Genomic DNA, 15,592 nt, shown 5'->3' on the forward strand with positions numbered 1-15,592 from the left:
CCCCTTAGAACACGCTGCCACAAATGCTTTACCTGGGTGAGGCTAAGGTGGTCCTGACCAAGGAGAGCACCACTCACCTGTATGCCCCCAGACCAGAAGTCAGGAACAACTGAGGGTCCGATGGAGAAGTCTCACCTCCTGTCTGCCCTGTGGAAATCAGTCTAAGCTCATGGAGGGAGATGCAGCTCCTTGATTGATGCCTCCATGTTTTGGGCTCCTTTACTCTCTCGGTTCAGGACACTCATCCCCAACAGTCACAGCTCCCTAGAAGCAGACTGACCCCTGGTCCTCCTAATCAGAAGCCCCCACGCCCTGTCCTGTCCCTTCCCCCGACATAGCCCTTCAGCTCTGCTTCATCACAATAGAGTGACAGCTGCTCAGGGGAGATTCCCCCCAGGGTCAGCCACTGAGCACTGGCCCCAGGAGTCCCACTGCATTATCCCCCAGCCCTTTATGCTGATCCTGTCAGACAATGGGAGCTGGGGGGAGAGAGAGGTCGGGAATTATTAGAGCCTCCCCAAGGCTGAAATAAAACTCTCCTTTTCCCCAGAATCATACACACTGTCCCTTCCCAGCATGGGAAACAAAATGCAATCCAGATGTGTATATTTAAAGAGCAGTTAAAACTTTTAATATGAAATAATACAGATGTTGCAGGCATGAAGTAACATATATGCATATTTGACTGTGACAAGGATGAAGGGAACCTTAGATTTCCAGAAATCTGCTAGTAGTCATCTGAAGAGAAGCCATAATAAGGAAACTGGCAGATAAAGCTTATTGGTAACAATTTATTGTCCATGTGCTCTATTATAAAAAGCAAAAGTAATATTAGTACTAGTGTGGTGCAGCTGCAACCACCTCAAATATATTAATGCTTTTAATCATCCCAATCACGACTGCAAAGAAACACTAGTTTTTCCATTTCATAGATGAGGAAAAGGAGACCTCAAGAAGGAATGTGTTATATTTTACATCAACTAACTTCAAAAATAATAATAATAAAAAATACACCTATATGGAATCTAGAAAAATGGTACTCATGAACCTATTCACAGGGCAGGAATGGAGATGCAGATGTGGAGAATGGCCTTGTGGACACAGTGAAGGAAGGCGAGGGTGGGACGAATTGAGAGAGTAGCATTAAAACATATCCATTACCACGTGTAAAATAAAAGCTAGTGGGAAGTTTTGGTATAACATAGGAAGCTCAACCTGGTGCTCAGCAACCTAGAAGGGTGGGATGGGGAAGGTGGAGGGAAGGACCAGAGGGAGGAGATACATGTATACTTATGGCTGATTCACACTGCTGTGTGGCAGAAACCAATACAACACTGTAATGCAAGTATTCACCAATTAAAAATAAAATATAAAATAAAAATAATTTTAAAATAATAAGATAAATAACAGAACACACATAAAAGAAAAAGTGCTATTAATACCAGAACTCGGAACTGAATTCAGGCCTCCTGGCTGCAAATTCTAAGCTTCCCCTGTTAGATTGATGGAACCAGGATCTGACATGAGGACTGAAATTCTGGGTGTGTGAGGCCATTATTATCAGTTGGCTCCATCTGGAATTGATCCAGGTCTTGTAGGCTAATAGGCTCTGGGGAAAAGGAAAAACCAATAAATAACTGACCAACTGGTTGCAGAATATTGTTTTTTATTCCCTCAGAGATTCTCTTTCAGTTGCTCCAAGGTCAGATTTGACCATCCTCTGAGGGAAGACACATCCGTTCTTTTTTGCCTCCTTTTCCCCAGCTCTTGCTGGACTCCTCCTCTGATTCCATCAACATCATCACCTGTCCCTGCTGCCACCACCATCCACAACAGGGACAGAAGTCGGCAGGAAGAAAGGAAAAGATACAGGGGTGAAAACTCAAGGTACTCGTGCCTTCAACGCAGACCCATCTCCTAATTGGTTTCCCCTTTCAGTTTAGTTCAGTCTCTCAGTCGTCTCTGATTCTTTGTGACCCCATGGACTGCAGCATGCCAGGCTTCCCTGTCCATCACCAACTCCCAGAGCTTGCTCAAACTCATGTCCATCAAGTTGATGATGCTATCCAACCACGTCATCCTCTGTTGTCCCCTTCTCCTTCTGCCTTCAATCTTTCTCAGCATCAGGGTCTTTTCCAATGAGTCAGTTCTTTGCACCGGATGGCCAAAGTACTGGAGCTTCAGCTTCAGCATCAGTCCTTCCAATGAATATTCAGGACTGATTTACTTTACGGTTGACTTCTTTGATCTCCTTGCAGTCAAAGGGACTCTTAAGAGTCTTCTACAACACCACAGTTTAAGAGCATCAATTCTTCAGCACTCAGCTTTCTTTATAGTCTAACTCTCAGATCCATAGATGACTACTGGAAGAACCATGGCTTTGACTAGAGGGACCTCGGTCGGCAAAGTAATGTCTCTGCTTTTAATATGCTGTCTAGGTTGGTGATAGCTTTTTTTAAAGGAGCAATTAATTTCATGGCTGCAGTCACTGTCTGCAGTGATTTTGGAGCCCCAAAAAGTAAAGCCTGTCACTGTTTCCATTGTTTCCCCATCTATTTGCCATGATGAAACCGGATGCCATGATCTTAGTTTTTTAGAGTGTTGAGTTTTAAGCCAACTTTTTCACTGTCCTCTTTCACTTTCATCAAGAGGCTCTTTCGTTCCTCTTTGCTTTCTGTGATAAGGGTGGTGTCATCTGCATATCTGAGGTTATTGATATTTCTCCCAGCAATCTTGATTCCAGCTTGTGCTTCATTCAGCTTGGGATTTTGCCTAATGTACTCTGCATATTAGCTAAATAAGCAGGATGACAATATACGGTCTTGACATACTCCTTTCCCAGTTTGAAACCCGTCTCTTTTTCCATGTCTGGTTCTAACTGTTGCTTCTTGACCTGCATACAGATTTCTCAGGAGGCAGGTAAGGTCGTCTGGTATTCCCATCTCTTGAAGAATTTTCCACAGTTTGTTGTGATCCATAGTCAAAAACGGTGTAATCAATAAAACAGAAGTAGATGTTTTTCTAGAATTCTCTTTCTTTTTCTATGATCCAATGGATGTTGGCAGTTTGATCTCTGGTTCGTCTTCCTTTTCTAAATACAGCCTGAACATCTAGAAATCCACGGTTCCCAAACTGTTGAAGCCTGGCTTGGAGAATTTTGAGCATTACTTTGCTAGCATATGAGATGAGTGCAATTGTGTGGTAGTTTGAAGATTCTTTGGCATTGCCCTTCTTTGGATTGGAATGAAACAGAACTTTTCCAGTGCTGTGGCCACTGCTGAGTTTTAGGAGAAACTAATATGGTTCCCTGATTCTGATTTCCTTTACCTGCTGTCAGCTCTGCCATGAGGAGTGGTCTACACTTGGGTACAGGATGTTTTGAAAAAGCACTGGATGTAGACTTTCAGACTTGGACTTTGCTTGAACTGTGTTAACTGGGCAAGCTATTCATCTCCCATGGTTCTGTTTATTTCCCCTAAATGGAGGGTTAGATTACGACCCTGCGGGTCTCTTCGGTACCAGTGGTCTTGGATCTGAGCATGCGCCTCTGAGCACGGAGTCACAGGCGCAGCATTCACGTCGGAGGACACCCCGCTCAGCACACTCGTCCTCCAGGTGCTGAGATACAGCCGCTCGACGCTAACAAGCACCAAACTTGTGCTGAGAAAATTCCTGAATGAATTTCAGAATCAAACACAAGTGACTCTGGGGTTGCCCCAGCCTGGGTTCAACACACCCTGCCTGGGCTCCAGAGTCTCCAGCGCCAGCTCCCAGACCAGCACTGACACACTCCCAGCATCTCTGCGTGTCCCGCCCTCCTCTCACACTCTGAGCCCTTGGAACGTGGGTCTGTGCAGGTGTCTGGATGTGACCCCTGGAGAAACCTTGGTTGAATTCATGCTCCTGTAAGGCTCAACTGATAAGAGCTGAGCAGCCTCACCATTCAGCTTTGATTGAACCTCTTCTTTATGTCTTGACTTGGTTTCAGGGCTTTCCACACACTGTTTCAACAGAGCTGAACCCTCAAGAGACATTAACCAGAAATTATTAAACTACAACGTCATCCCTGAACCCACTGTGCCTGATTGCACCGCATACCTTCTTGCACACTAACTCCTGACTGCTTGCAATGTCATTATTTTCTTTTCCTTTTTGTCTTTGATGATTATCCTACTCATCCACGTGGGTGAAGTTCTATCCAAAGTTCCACCTCATTCATTAAACTCTAACTACTGGGGTGTCTGGCCCATGAACTTTAGGAAACTATTCCTCTGCTTCACCTGTAGCCATTAAGGAGGTTCCAGTCTGGGACATCTCTGCACATGCATCAGTGTCCATAAGGAGTTCCCAGAAGTAGGGGAGTATCATCCACCAGTCATTGTCAGCCCTCTAATGACCAGCACTAGGTTTTAATCTGGTTCCCCATCTCCAGAGCCCCCAAATTATTTGCTAAGCATGCATCCATGAGCAGTGAGATTGCTGGATTAATACTTAATTAATGGCACACAGACCCCAGCCTTCATTCTCAGGTGATGACTTGTGTTCACTCACCTGCCTCACCTGATGCTACGGGAACCCCGTCCAGAGGGCCTCTCGCTCCTGAGGACTGGGGAGAGGTGGAGAGCATCGCTCTCCTGCTTTCTCCCAGGCTCCTGCCTGCTTTCATCAATGGGTGCTCTCTGTTCAGACCAGTCTCCAGCCTTTGGCTGTGATATCAGCGCACATTTCTCAGATTTAGTGGGAAATCCTCACCTGACTCGTCAAGAGCTTGGTCTCATCGTCAAAATAGTTTGGCTCCTCCATCAACCACACAAGATTCTGCCCTCCCTGCCTCACTGTTCTGGAGGATGAAAGTTCCTGATGAAAGTGTCCATCCTCAAACCAGAGGCAGTAAGTGCAGGGACTCCTGACCTGGTTCAGACACAGCCGTGCAGAAATACCGCAGAGCTTGATCCTGAGGTCAGAACCAGTGGATCGAAGGTAAGCCCTATTATTTATGAGGAATGATCCTTTCCCAGTGTGTGAGAAATGTTGTGTTGTGTGTGTGAAACAGAGAGAGAGATTTATTTTCAAACTTGGCTCATGAGCCTAAGGGTCTTGTGCTTCCAAAGGTGCAGGGCTGGCAAGCAGGCTGGAGACTCAGGGAAGGATCGATGTTACAGAGTCCAAAGGTGGTCCGGACAAAAGTGTGGCTGGCCTGACTCTCTTCACTCTGAGATTTAGGAAAATCGTGAGTTTATCATTACCCTCATATTGCACAACTTTTAAAAGGCCTGTGTGTTTGGCTTTTCCTTTGTTCTTATTGTTAGTGTGCTGCTACTTTTGTGGAAAGAATAGTTGTGCAATGTTCTGACTTCTGTAAATTTATGAACTTACAATAGGGAGTTCCCTGAAGGTTCAATGGTTAAGACTGCACTTCCAATGCAGGGTTGCAGAACTAGAATCAGTCGAGGTGGGGGAACCTGGATCCCACAAGCTGAAGGGCATGGCCAAAAAAAAATAAAAAAGAAAAAAAATTTTTCAAAATAACCTACAATAGATTACTAAGAATAAATAAATTCTTAGTCACACTCGAAGAGAATGAAGATGGTACTATTATCATATTAGGTAGTGAGACTGCGGGTGAATTTTGTGGTGTACAATCAGAAAAAAATTGAAAGAAAGAAAAGAGCTGATTTTGGCTGTCATGATGCAAAAAAAAGAAGAAAAGAAAACAAAAACGTACATGTACTATCCAATTTATTCCATTTATAACTCTGAAGTCAGACAGATATAATCACAGCTTAACTATCAAGTGTTTGGAATGAGACTCAGAAGTGCCCAGCCCAGGGTCACACAGCTTTGCGTGCCTGCGTGCTAAGTCACACAGTCATGTCCGACTCTTTGCAACCCCATCGACTGTAGCCCGCCAGGCTCCTCTGTCCATGGGCTTCTCCAGGTGAGGATACTGGAGTGAGTTGCCTTGCCCTCCTCCAGGGGATCTTCCCAATCCAGAGATCAAACCCACATCTCTTAATGCCTCCTGCATTGGCCTGCGCGTTCTTTACCACTAGCGCCACCTGGGAAGCCCAATGATGCTTTGAGGAAGTTTATTAATTCTTTTTTTTTTTTTATTTATTTTTATTAGTTGGAGGCTAATTACTTTACAATATTGTAGTGGTTTTTGCCATACATTGACATGAATCAGCCATGGATTTACACATATTCCCCATCCCAATCCCCCCTCCCCCCTCCCTCCCCAGCCCATTCCTCTGAGTCTTCCCAGTGCACCAGCCCTGAGCACTTGTCTCATGCATCCCACCTGGGCTGGTGATCTGTTTCACCCTTGATAATATACCTGTTTCGATGCTGTTCTCTCAAAACATCCCACCCTCGCCTTCTCCCACAGAGTCCAAAAGTCTGTTCTGTACATCTGTGTCTCTTTTTCTGTTTTGCATATAGGGTTATCATTACCATCTTTCTAAATTCCATATATATGTGTTAGTATACTGTATTGGTCTTTATCTTTCTGGCTTACTTCACTCTGTATAATGGTCTCCAGTTTCATCCATCTCATTAGAACTGATTCAAATGAGTTCTTTTTTAATGGCTGAGTAATATTCCATGGTGTATATGTACCACAGCTTCCTTATCCATTCGTCTGCTGATGGACATCTAGGTTGCTTCCATGTCCTGGCTATTATAAACAGTGCTGCAATGAACATTGTGGTGCTTCCTTAACTGAAAAGATATTTATTTACCACATACTCTCTGCCAGGCCCTGGGGATGCATTAGGTGAAAGTGAAAGCCAATCAGTCCTGTCTGACTCTTTGCAAACCCATGGACTACAGTCCAGGGAATTCTCCAGGCCAGGCTATTGAGTGGGTAGCTTTTCCCTTCTCCAGGGGATCTTCCCAACCCAGGGATCGAACCCAGGACTCCCGCATTGCAGGCAGATTCTTTACCAGCTGAGCCACAAAGGAAGCCCAAGAACATGCCCTGTGTGTTTCGATGCTAAATAGTCCAGCTGGAAAATAAGCATTTGGAATAGAGAGCAAGGGCCCCACTCTAGTCTGGGAGCAGCTCAGGACGTCCTTCCTGAGGAGGGGACATTTGAAATCAGCCTTGAGATTGGACAGGAGTTGACGGGGCAGCTGTGGTCTGTATAGAGGGAAACCGCTGATAAGGAGTCGTGTGTGTATATTGGACGGTGTGGTGGTGTCACAGGGCTGACCAAGTCCCTGGAGACTGGAGAGTGGGGGCTCCACCTGGGCAGTCTGGACCCCAGTATCCTCCCCCACCCTCCTAGCTGTGTTACTCCAAACAAGTTATTTCCCCCTGTGCTCATCCGCATCTGCAAAACGGGTGACGTTTTCGGGATGTGGTGAGAGTTGGCTGAGTTGATGTAGGAAGTGGTCAGGACAGTGCCTGGCACAGACTGGATGCTCAAGCCTTGTTTGCTCTGCTGGCTGGAGGGAAACGAGGTGGGAGAGAGCGGGAGGCTGAGGATAAAGGCTGGGCCCTGGAAGCCCTCCTTGCCTGGTGGGATTTCATTTGCTGACCCAAGATCCTATCAAAGACATATGATATAAATTAGGTTCTAATCATGTTCCCTTCAGGCTCCTCTGGCTGTGACAGTCTCTCAGACTTCCCTTTTTGTTTGATGACCTGGATGCTTTTGAGAATTGCTCAGGCATAGTGTGGAATGTCTCTGTATTTGAGTTGGGTTTTTGGATAGAAGGCCACAGAGATGAAGTGACATTCTCCACACATCAAGGGTTTATACTGTCCACTGGAATATCCCTAATAAAATCACTTCAGCACCCACCTAAGATATATTTCCTAGGTTTCTCCTTATGAAGTTCTATTTTTACTTCCTCACTGTCCACACTATAGTCTTTGGAAGGAAGTCACCATGTGCAGTCCACACTTAAGGGGCACTCTGATATAAACTCTGGTGTGCAGGGGTTTGTGCAAATACAAGTTTTCCCATGGGATGGAGAAGTGCTAGACTGATGAGCAGACTGGATGGAGAGTCTCTGTGTAGCTTCATAAGAAACTGCTGACTCTCATTTCTGGCTGCTGCGCTGCTTCCTATTCCTGCCCCAGTGAGCGAGGGTTTCTGCTGCTCCATGTCCTGGTCAGCGCTGGGCATCACCGGTTCTTGGATTCTAGCTACTCTACTAGGTGTGTGAGGATGTATCATTGCTGTTTTTATTTGCCTGTCTTAATAACATGTGACATTGAGCATATTTTGTGTGTATTTCCATATCATCTTCAAGAGGTGTCTGTTAGACTTTTCCTTCATTGCAAAACATAAATTGCTGTTTATTTATATATTGTTGAATGTAATGGTTCTATTTATATTCTAAAGCAAGTTCTTCTTCATATATGTGAATTTGCACATAATTTGTTCCTCTCTGTGCCCTGAGCTCTTTCCCTGAAATAACAGTGTTCATTAATGTCTAGATGTCCATTTCTGAGACGAGAAATAAGGAATTCCTAACTGCAATGGTTTCTAAGTAGAGGTCTTGGGTGACTGGGGAATGCAGGGAGAACATGAATTAGTTATTTTGTCTATTCTGGAGTATCTTCTCAATCCTCTTGTGTGGAGTTAAATAATGCTTTCAAAAAATGAGCTGAAAGTACCTTGCCCTTGTAAAACCCTTGACCGATCACCTTCAGGTCAAGTGTGAGGACGCACATTCTCTGCTCCAGGACCCATCATATGTCGACTGAACTGTTCTGCCATAGAAATGCCACCACTGGAAAAGATGGGCTGACATGTACGGACAATTCTTCCCACAGCAAATAGCTGAAAATGCCATGGAAAATACAAAAACTGTTTTCAAAGCATCAAAGAGGCGACAAAGTCCTAATAGATGACCACACATCTCAAAAGAAGGCTAAGATTCCGCTTGGCCTCCACAGGGAACCCGGTCCTGAGAAGAAAAGAAAAGACCGTGTGAGTCACTGCCCGGAGCCCAGACACGGAGCCCAGGACGTCCAGCCTCGTGTCCCCAGCTCTTCACTTGCCTCCCACCTGCCTTCTTTCTTAAAAATTTAAATAAGCTTTATAATTCTGATTATGATGTATATGTATAACACAGGATATAATAAAGATTCACTGTAAAATAAGTTACAAAGGGTTGAAAGTGATAAAGGACAAAAGAACTGTAATCCTCACACAGGAGATATTTGGTTGCACTTACTTACCAGTTTACTTTCATCTTCCAGCTGCTGCCCAGGTGCTGGAACCGTCTCTGTCTAAGCTGTTGAGCTCAGACCTCAGTGGCCCCCACCCTGCGCTCTCCAGAAGCTACTTGCTGAGTCAGCTCACTTCCTCCTCCCTCCTCTGTCCCCTCTACTCTTTATTCTTTTTTTTTTAAATATGTATTTGTTTGGCTGCTTCGGGTCTTAGTTGCAGCACGAGGGAGCTTCCTTGCTCCTTTGCCGTACATGGATTGTGGCACATGGGCTCCAGAGCAGGTGAACCTCAATAGTTGTAGCATGCTAGCTGAGTTGCTCTGTGTCCTCTGGGATCTTAGTTCCCTGACCGAGGATTGAAGGTGTGGACCTTGCATTGGCAGGCGAATTCTTAACCACTGCAGTTGGGAAGTCCTGTCAAAACTGTTTATGTGTCTTTGAGTTTGAATAGGTGCATGTGTTTGTATCTTTGTGAGTGTTTGTGTAACACAGAGAAGATTGATGGATTTTTATGATTTTTCACCTTTGGTCATACAACTCTTCATTTCCCAAGTGTAAAATATTCATATATATTTTTGTCTAGGAGACAAGAGTCCAAGGGTGAAGGAAAAAAGAATTGCTTGAATTTGAGAGGAAAGTGTAGAAGGAGAAGAATACCATAGAACTAGTTCTTTCCAGCTAGAGTAACCCCTGAAACGAGAAGCTGTGTGCCATAACTAGAGAGTAGACCCTACTCGCCACAACTAGAGAAAAGCCCACAGAGCAATGAAGACCCAGCACAGCCAAAAATAAACAAAGAAAATTATTTTTTTTTAAAAGAATTTTAAGGTGGTGGATTCTTAGGTTACAGCTTCTGCTTCATAATTTTACAAGTATGTACACGTCCTACAAGGTAATTGATTTCTGTTGTGTTCAACAAATACTTTCTCTTGGGTTGAGTGAACACTTCTGTGTCTACTTATGCTTACCAGGTTAAGGAAACCACCAAGAGTTCAGTATAATAGAGACAAGAATTAGCTCCAGTGATGGGCACTTTTGAACACTTATAACCTGAAGGTGATATACCGTGGTCTGCTTAATGTCTGCTTAACATTCTAGTTGCTAAAACACTTATTAATGAAACTTCCTGTGTATGCAACATTTTAAGGCTATACCTTAAATAGACAAACCCACTATATTCATATGAAGTGAAAGTGAAGTCAATCAGTGGTGTCTGACTCTTTGCGACCCCATGGACTGTAGCCCACCAGGCTCCTTGGTCCATGGGATTTTCCAGGCATGAATGCTGGAGTGGGTTGCCATTTCCTTTTCCAGGGGAATTTCCTGACCCAGGGATTGAATCCACGTCTCCTCATTGTGGGCAGATGCTTTACCGTCTGAGCTACCAAAGAATGTATGTTAACATGCATCAATCTATGAGTCACACAATAACTTTTGGGAGGAAGAGAGTGAAAGTTAAGGACATTCTAGACACGCACTGTCCGATATGCTGGTGACTAGTCATATATGGCTATTTGAATTAAATAAAATTAAAATAGACACAGACTCACAGATACAGAGAACAGACTTGTTGTTGCCAAGAGGGAAGGGTCTGGGGAAGGGGGCTGGGGAAAGTAATGCCTGGGGGTTGGGGGTTCGTTAGATGTAAACTATTACATAAAGAATGGGTGAACAGGGGACCTCCCTGGTGATCCAGTGGTTAAGAATCCGTCTCGCAATGCAGGGCAAAAGGGTTCAATCTCTGGGCAGGGCACTAAGATTCCACATGCCTTGGAGCAACTGAACCAGCATACCAGGATGAAAAAGATCCATCATGATGCAGTGAACATCCTGTGTATTGCAACTAAGACCCAATACAGCCAAGTAAATAAATAAGTAAGTATTAAAAAAAAATAGAATGGATAAACAATGACAGCACAGGTAACCGTATTCAACATCCTGGAATAAATCATAATGGAAAAGGATATAAAGAAGAACCTATAAATTGTATAACTGAGTCACTTTGCTATACAGCAGAAACTAACACAACATTGTAAATCAACTAGACTTCAACAAAATAAATAAAAATATTTGAACAATTAATTCATTAAATAAAATAAAGAGTACTCATCACAACAGTCATGTTTGAGGTGCTGAAATAGCCACATGTAGCCATTGTCTCCCTGACTAGACAGCACAGATAAAGAACAATTCCTTCATCACAGAACATTCTGTTGGACAGGGCTGCCCTTCATGCTTTGTGGACCTAAGTCAGATGCATCTACGTCAGATGCATTAGACCATGGGAGGTGAAAGAGTCACTATTATTTCTTTAGACACTATGTCAGATTTCTGTCCAGGATATGAAGACATATCAAGCTGGTATGTAACAAAACCAAAGCAGGTCGTAAGTGTGTGCAGTGCCTTTAGGAACAAACTGTCCCCAGTTCCAAAGGGGAAACACCTGTCCCCCGATGCCCTTTCCCAGACTGAGGACACTCTGTGGTATCAGTTGCTAGGGGGGCAGTTCTCTTGGAGAGGAGCCCAGAAGAAGGGCTTTCACTAAGTTTAAGGAGGCAGGGAGTCCAGTTCAAGGAGAAGATCTCTAAAACAAAGAGGAGGGACAGGGATCAGTTGGGAGACAGTCTGGTTTACTCAGAACCGCAATTCTCAGAGTGTGGTCTCTGGAACCCCTGAGGTCACTGAGATACTTTGACTGTTCACTACATGGACATTTGCTTTGAGGTAAACCTTAGCAATAATGGAGATTACGGCAGCAAACTTCACTAGTAATTATTTTCAGTACAATATACTTGCAGGGAAAAAAGGCAAGTTTTCTTTAAAACGTCCTGGTTGACATATTAAAAATTCTTATCTTTCCTTCATAAACCATAATGGATAATAATATGAAAAATATATATATATATATAACTCAGTCAAAATTTGTTTTGCGGTACAAAACAAATTAACACAACAATGTAAATCCACCATACTTCAGTAAAATAAATTTTAAAAATAAATGAATAAAAGTCCTTTTCCTCCTGAATTCATCATCCTTAAATCCATGTTTTAAAGTATCTTCTGTAACTGCTGAGCTGCTGGAAGCCCCCCACCCTGAGGAAAGGGAAGCTGGAGACTGAATGGTTCCCCAACTCTGTGACACCCCCTGTGGGGGAGCAGCACAAAGACGATGGTGAAAGCATTATTCTTTGAATAGTCTAAAGACACCCCCAGAGGACACCTGGAGTCCACCCCCAAACCTGTGCTGGGGACAAGCATGCGCCCGTTGAGCCCCTCCTGCTTCTCGGATTCCTAGGTGTTTTGGAGGTTAATCCCCATCTGCCTCCATCAGCAGAAGGAGCCAGAACCTGGAGAAATGCCTATGGGGAGTAGGGATGGGCCAGGTCTGAAAGGACGCACACCAGGTCCTCTCCTGCTCCATTAGCAGCAGCATGGTCCTGTGACCACAGAGAGGCTGGGAAGTCCCCTCCCAAGAGGGGAGACCAGTTAAAGTTATCAGCAACAGTGAGTGCTCAGTCCAGTTTATTTCGTTTTCAAATATTTATTGACTCTTTACCACACGCCAAGCTCCGTGCGAACAGCAGCCTGAGACTCGACTGAGCAGCATCTTGGTCTGGGAGAAACTCTGAATCCACAGCACAGAAGACCTGTTGGGAAGTGCCTGCCACCCAGGAGAAAGGATGAAGAAAACGTCTTCTGGAAGTTCATAGAGTGATTCTAGATTGGAAGGTGCTTGGAGATGACAGGATTTGGACTCCACTTGCAGAGAAGAACAGGATACCAGTGGGGGAAGCTGGAGCTGGAGCTTAGAAGCAGGGCCTATAAGTACAAGGTGGCATAAGGAATATTGATATTGAATTCATTAAATCCATACATTCTAAAGTTATCAATGGATGGAATAATTACTCATTATATGAAGTGAAAAAGATATCAGGAAGATGAATTCATCCCATATTTTGGAAAGCTATATGAATTTAGATGAAATCACACAGATATGTTGAGTGAAACCTTTCTAATTTTCAAACTGTTTTATTGTTAATATAAAGAGAAAAGTGCCACAAACTGCTCTGCTTGGATAGGCTGACTTCTCCTCAACAGACACTCAGAGCTGGGGTGTGGACAAGTGAACCCAGCATGTCCCCAACCTCTCCCTGCAGGTCCCCTGAGGCAGCGACCTCTTGTCTAGTCTCCCTTGGGGACCCAGCGCCTGACTCAGGGGCTCAGTCAACACTCTCTGAAGTACTACACTAGGGATGTGGCCTCTTGTGTCCTAGTCAAGATAGTGATTTCCTCTAGAACACACCACCGAAACACTGACTCTCACAGAAATGGGTTTGCTCTGACACCAGGACTGTGATGGTGGCAAGTGTGAGTTGTTGGCTCTTTTACTGACAAAGCCAAGGAGCCCTGCAGCACTCATGCCATTTCTCACAAGGCCACCAGAGGGCGGTGTGCAGCTGCTTATGACAAACCAGCCCCATTCAAACATCCTTTCCAAGTTAGCCTTGTCAGAACATGTCAGAACATGTTTCACAAAGTTAGAGGATTTCTTTAAAGTACATTGATTTGCTTTCTGTCTTTAATCTCATTTGGACCCTAGTGGAAGTCCACTGTAAGTAACAAATATAAGGTGAGCCACTGACAGAAGAAGCCCCAGACACTTATGTGTCCAATCCCCCATTTGTCCACCTCTGTCCAGTACGCTCTCCCTCTCTTCAGTTCAGTTCAGTCGCTCAGTCGTGTCCGACTCTTTGCAACCCTATGAACTACTGCACGCCAGGCCTCCCTGTCCATCACCAACTCCCGGAGTTTACTCAAACTCGAGTCCATTGAGTTTGGTGATGCCATCCAACCATGACTACTGGAAAAAGCACAGCCTTGACTAGGCAGACATTTGTTGGCAAAGTAATGTCTCTATTTTTAATATGCTGTCTAGATTGGTCATAACTCTTCTTCCAAGGAGCAAGTGTCTTTTAATTTCATGGCTGCAGTCACCATCTCCAGTGATTTTGGAGCCCCCCAAAATAAAGTCTGGCACTGTTTCCACTGTTTCCCCATCTATTTGCCATGAAGTGATGGGACTGGATGCCATGATCTTCGTTTTCTGAATGTCGAGCAGTAAGCCAACCTTTTCACTCTCCTCTTTCACTTTCATCAAGAGGCCCTTTAGTTCTTCACTTTCTGCCATAAGGGTGGTGTCATCTGCATATCTGAGGTTATTGATATTTCTCCCAGCATTCTTGATTCCAGCTTTTGATTCATCCAGCCCAGCATTTCTCATGATGGACTCTGCATATAAGTTAAATAAGCAGGGTGACAATATACAGCCTTTTTGTGCTCCTTTTCCTATTTGGAACCAGTCTGTTGTTCCACGTCAAGTTCTAACTGTTGCTTCCTGACCTGCATACAAGATTCTCAAGAGGCAGGTCAGGTGGTCTGGTGTTCGCATCTCTCTCCTGACTCGCAAAGAGTCAGACACAACAGTGCAACTGAACAGAACTGAACTGAGTCTGAAGACTGTCTTTGCCACTGAACCACCAGGGAAGCCCAATCTATAGGTCTATGGACTATTAATTCTTTGCCTCATCTGTTATTTCCTTTACTTTCTTGAACGATTTTGTTGAAGAAATCAGCTTGTTAGTACCACTATCTGAATTTTACTCATTTAAGCCTCATGATACACTTTAGCACTTCTCTGTATTTTGCTGTTGTTAAAAAAAAGACTTGGTAAGATTCAGATCACACTAGGTTTTTAAAAATTACTCTAGCACAAGTGCATAATATTAATAGCAGCTTATAGAACTATCATACCATTTCATACTGCTTTATAACATGGTAATTTACTTCTGTTCCTCTTGCAGGGTATCAGGTCTTTTAGATCATCATTAGAGAAAGGGTGACATTCACCAAGCATGCTCACTTCAGAGAAAACACATATGTCTGTGTCATCAAGATTAACATTCATTGATCAAGGAAAACAGCACCATTAAGATCGATTCAGTCAGTTCAGTTGCTCAGTCATGTCTGACTCTTTGCGACCCCATGGACTGCAGCATGCCACGTCTCCCTGTCCATCACCAATTCCCGGAGGTGGTCAAACTCATGTCCATCAAGTTGGTGATGCCATCCAACCATCTTATCCTCTGTCGTTCCCTTCTCCTCCTGCCTTTCTTTCTCAGCATCAGGGTCTTCCCTAATGAGTCAGTTCTTCACATCAGGTGGCCAAAGTATTGGAGTTTCAACTTTGACATCAGTCCTTCCAATGAATATTTAGGACTGATTTCCTTTAGGATAGACTGGCTGGATCTCCTTGCAATCCAAGGGACTCTCAAGAGTCTTCTCCAACACCACAGCGCAAAAGCATCAATTCTTCACCACTCAGCTTTCCTTATGGTCCAACTCTCA

At 44.1% G+C, this 15,592-nt stretch overlaps 2 protein-coding genes and 1 long non-coding RNA gene across 19 annotated transcripts in view; 2 read left to right on the forward strand and 1 right to left on the reverse strand.

The window, feature by feature from the left end:
• The window catches only part of LOC122697304 (BOLA class I histocompatibility antigen, alpha chain BL3-7-like), a 210,274-nt gene that overhangs the window by 36,112 nt on the left and 158,570 nt on the right, over positions 1-15,592 (forward strand). The gene's annotated exons all lie outside the window — the stretch shown is intronic.
• Positions 1,393-9,209, forward strand: LOC122697315. Of its 3 annotated transcripts, none has more exons than XR_006342037.1 (4): positions 1,393-1,887; positions 3,102-4,980; positions 5,112-5,230; positions 8,666-9,209. It is a non-coding gene; the product is annotated as an uncharacterized LOC122697315 (long non-coding RNA). The 3 variants fall into 3 exon arrangements; XR_006342038.1 differs by having other exon boundaries at positions 4,688-4,980; XR_006342036.1 differs by lacking the exon at positions 1,393-1,887 and having other exon boundaries at positions 2,988-4,980.
• LOC122697302 (MHC class I polypeptide-related sequence B-like) overlaps positions 1,525-15,592 on the reverse strand; it is a 183,139-nt gene continuing 169,071 nt past the window's right edge. The window contains exon 6 of the mRNA XM_043907952.1: positions 1,525-1,609. The gene's annotated coding sequence lies outside the window, so the exon portion shown is untranslated. The remainder of the gene's footprint in view (positions 1,610-15,592) is intronic.

This window comes from Cervus elaphus, chromosome 7, assembly GCF_910594005.1.
Source record: "Cervus elaphus chromosome 7, mCerEla1.1, whole genome shotgun sequence".
Lineage (NCBI taxonomy): Eukaryota > Metazoa > Chordata > Mammalia > Artiodactyla > Cervidae > Cervus > Cervus elaphus.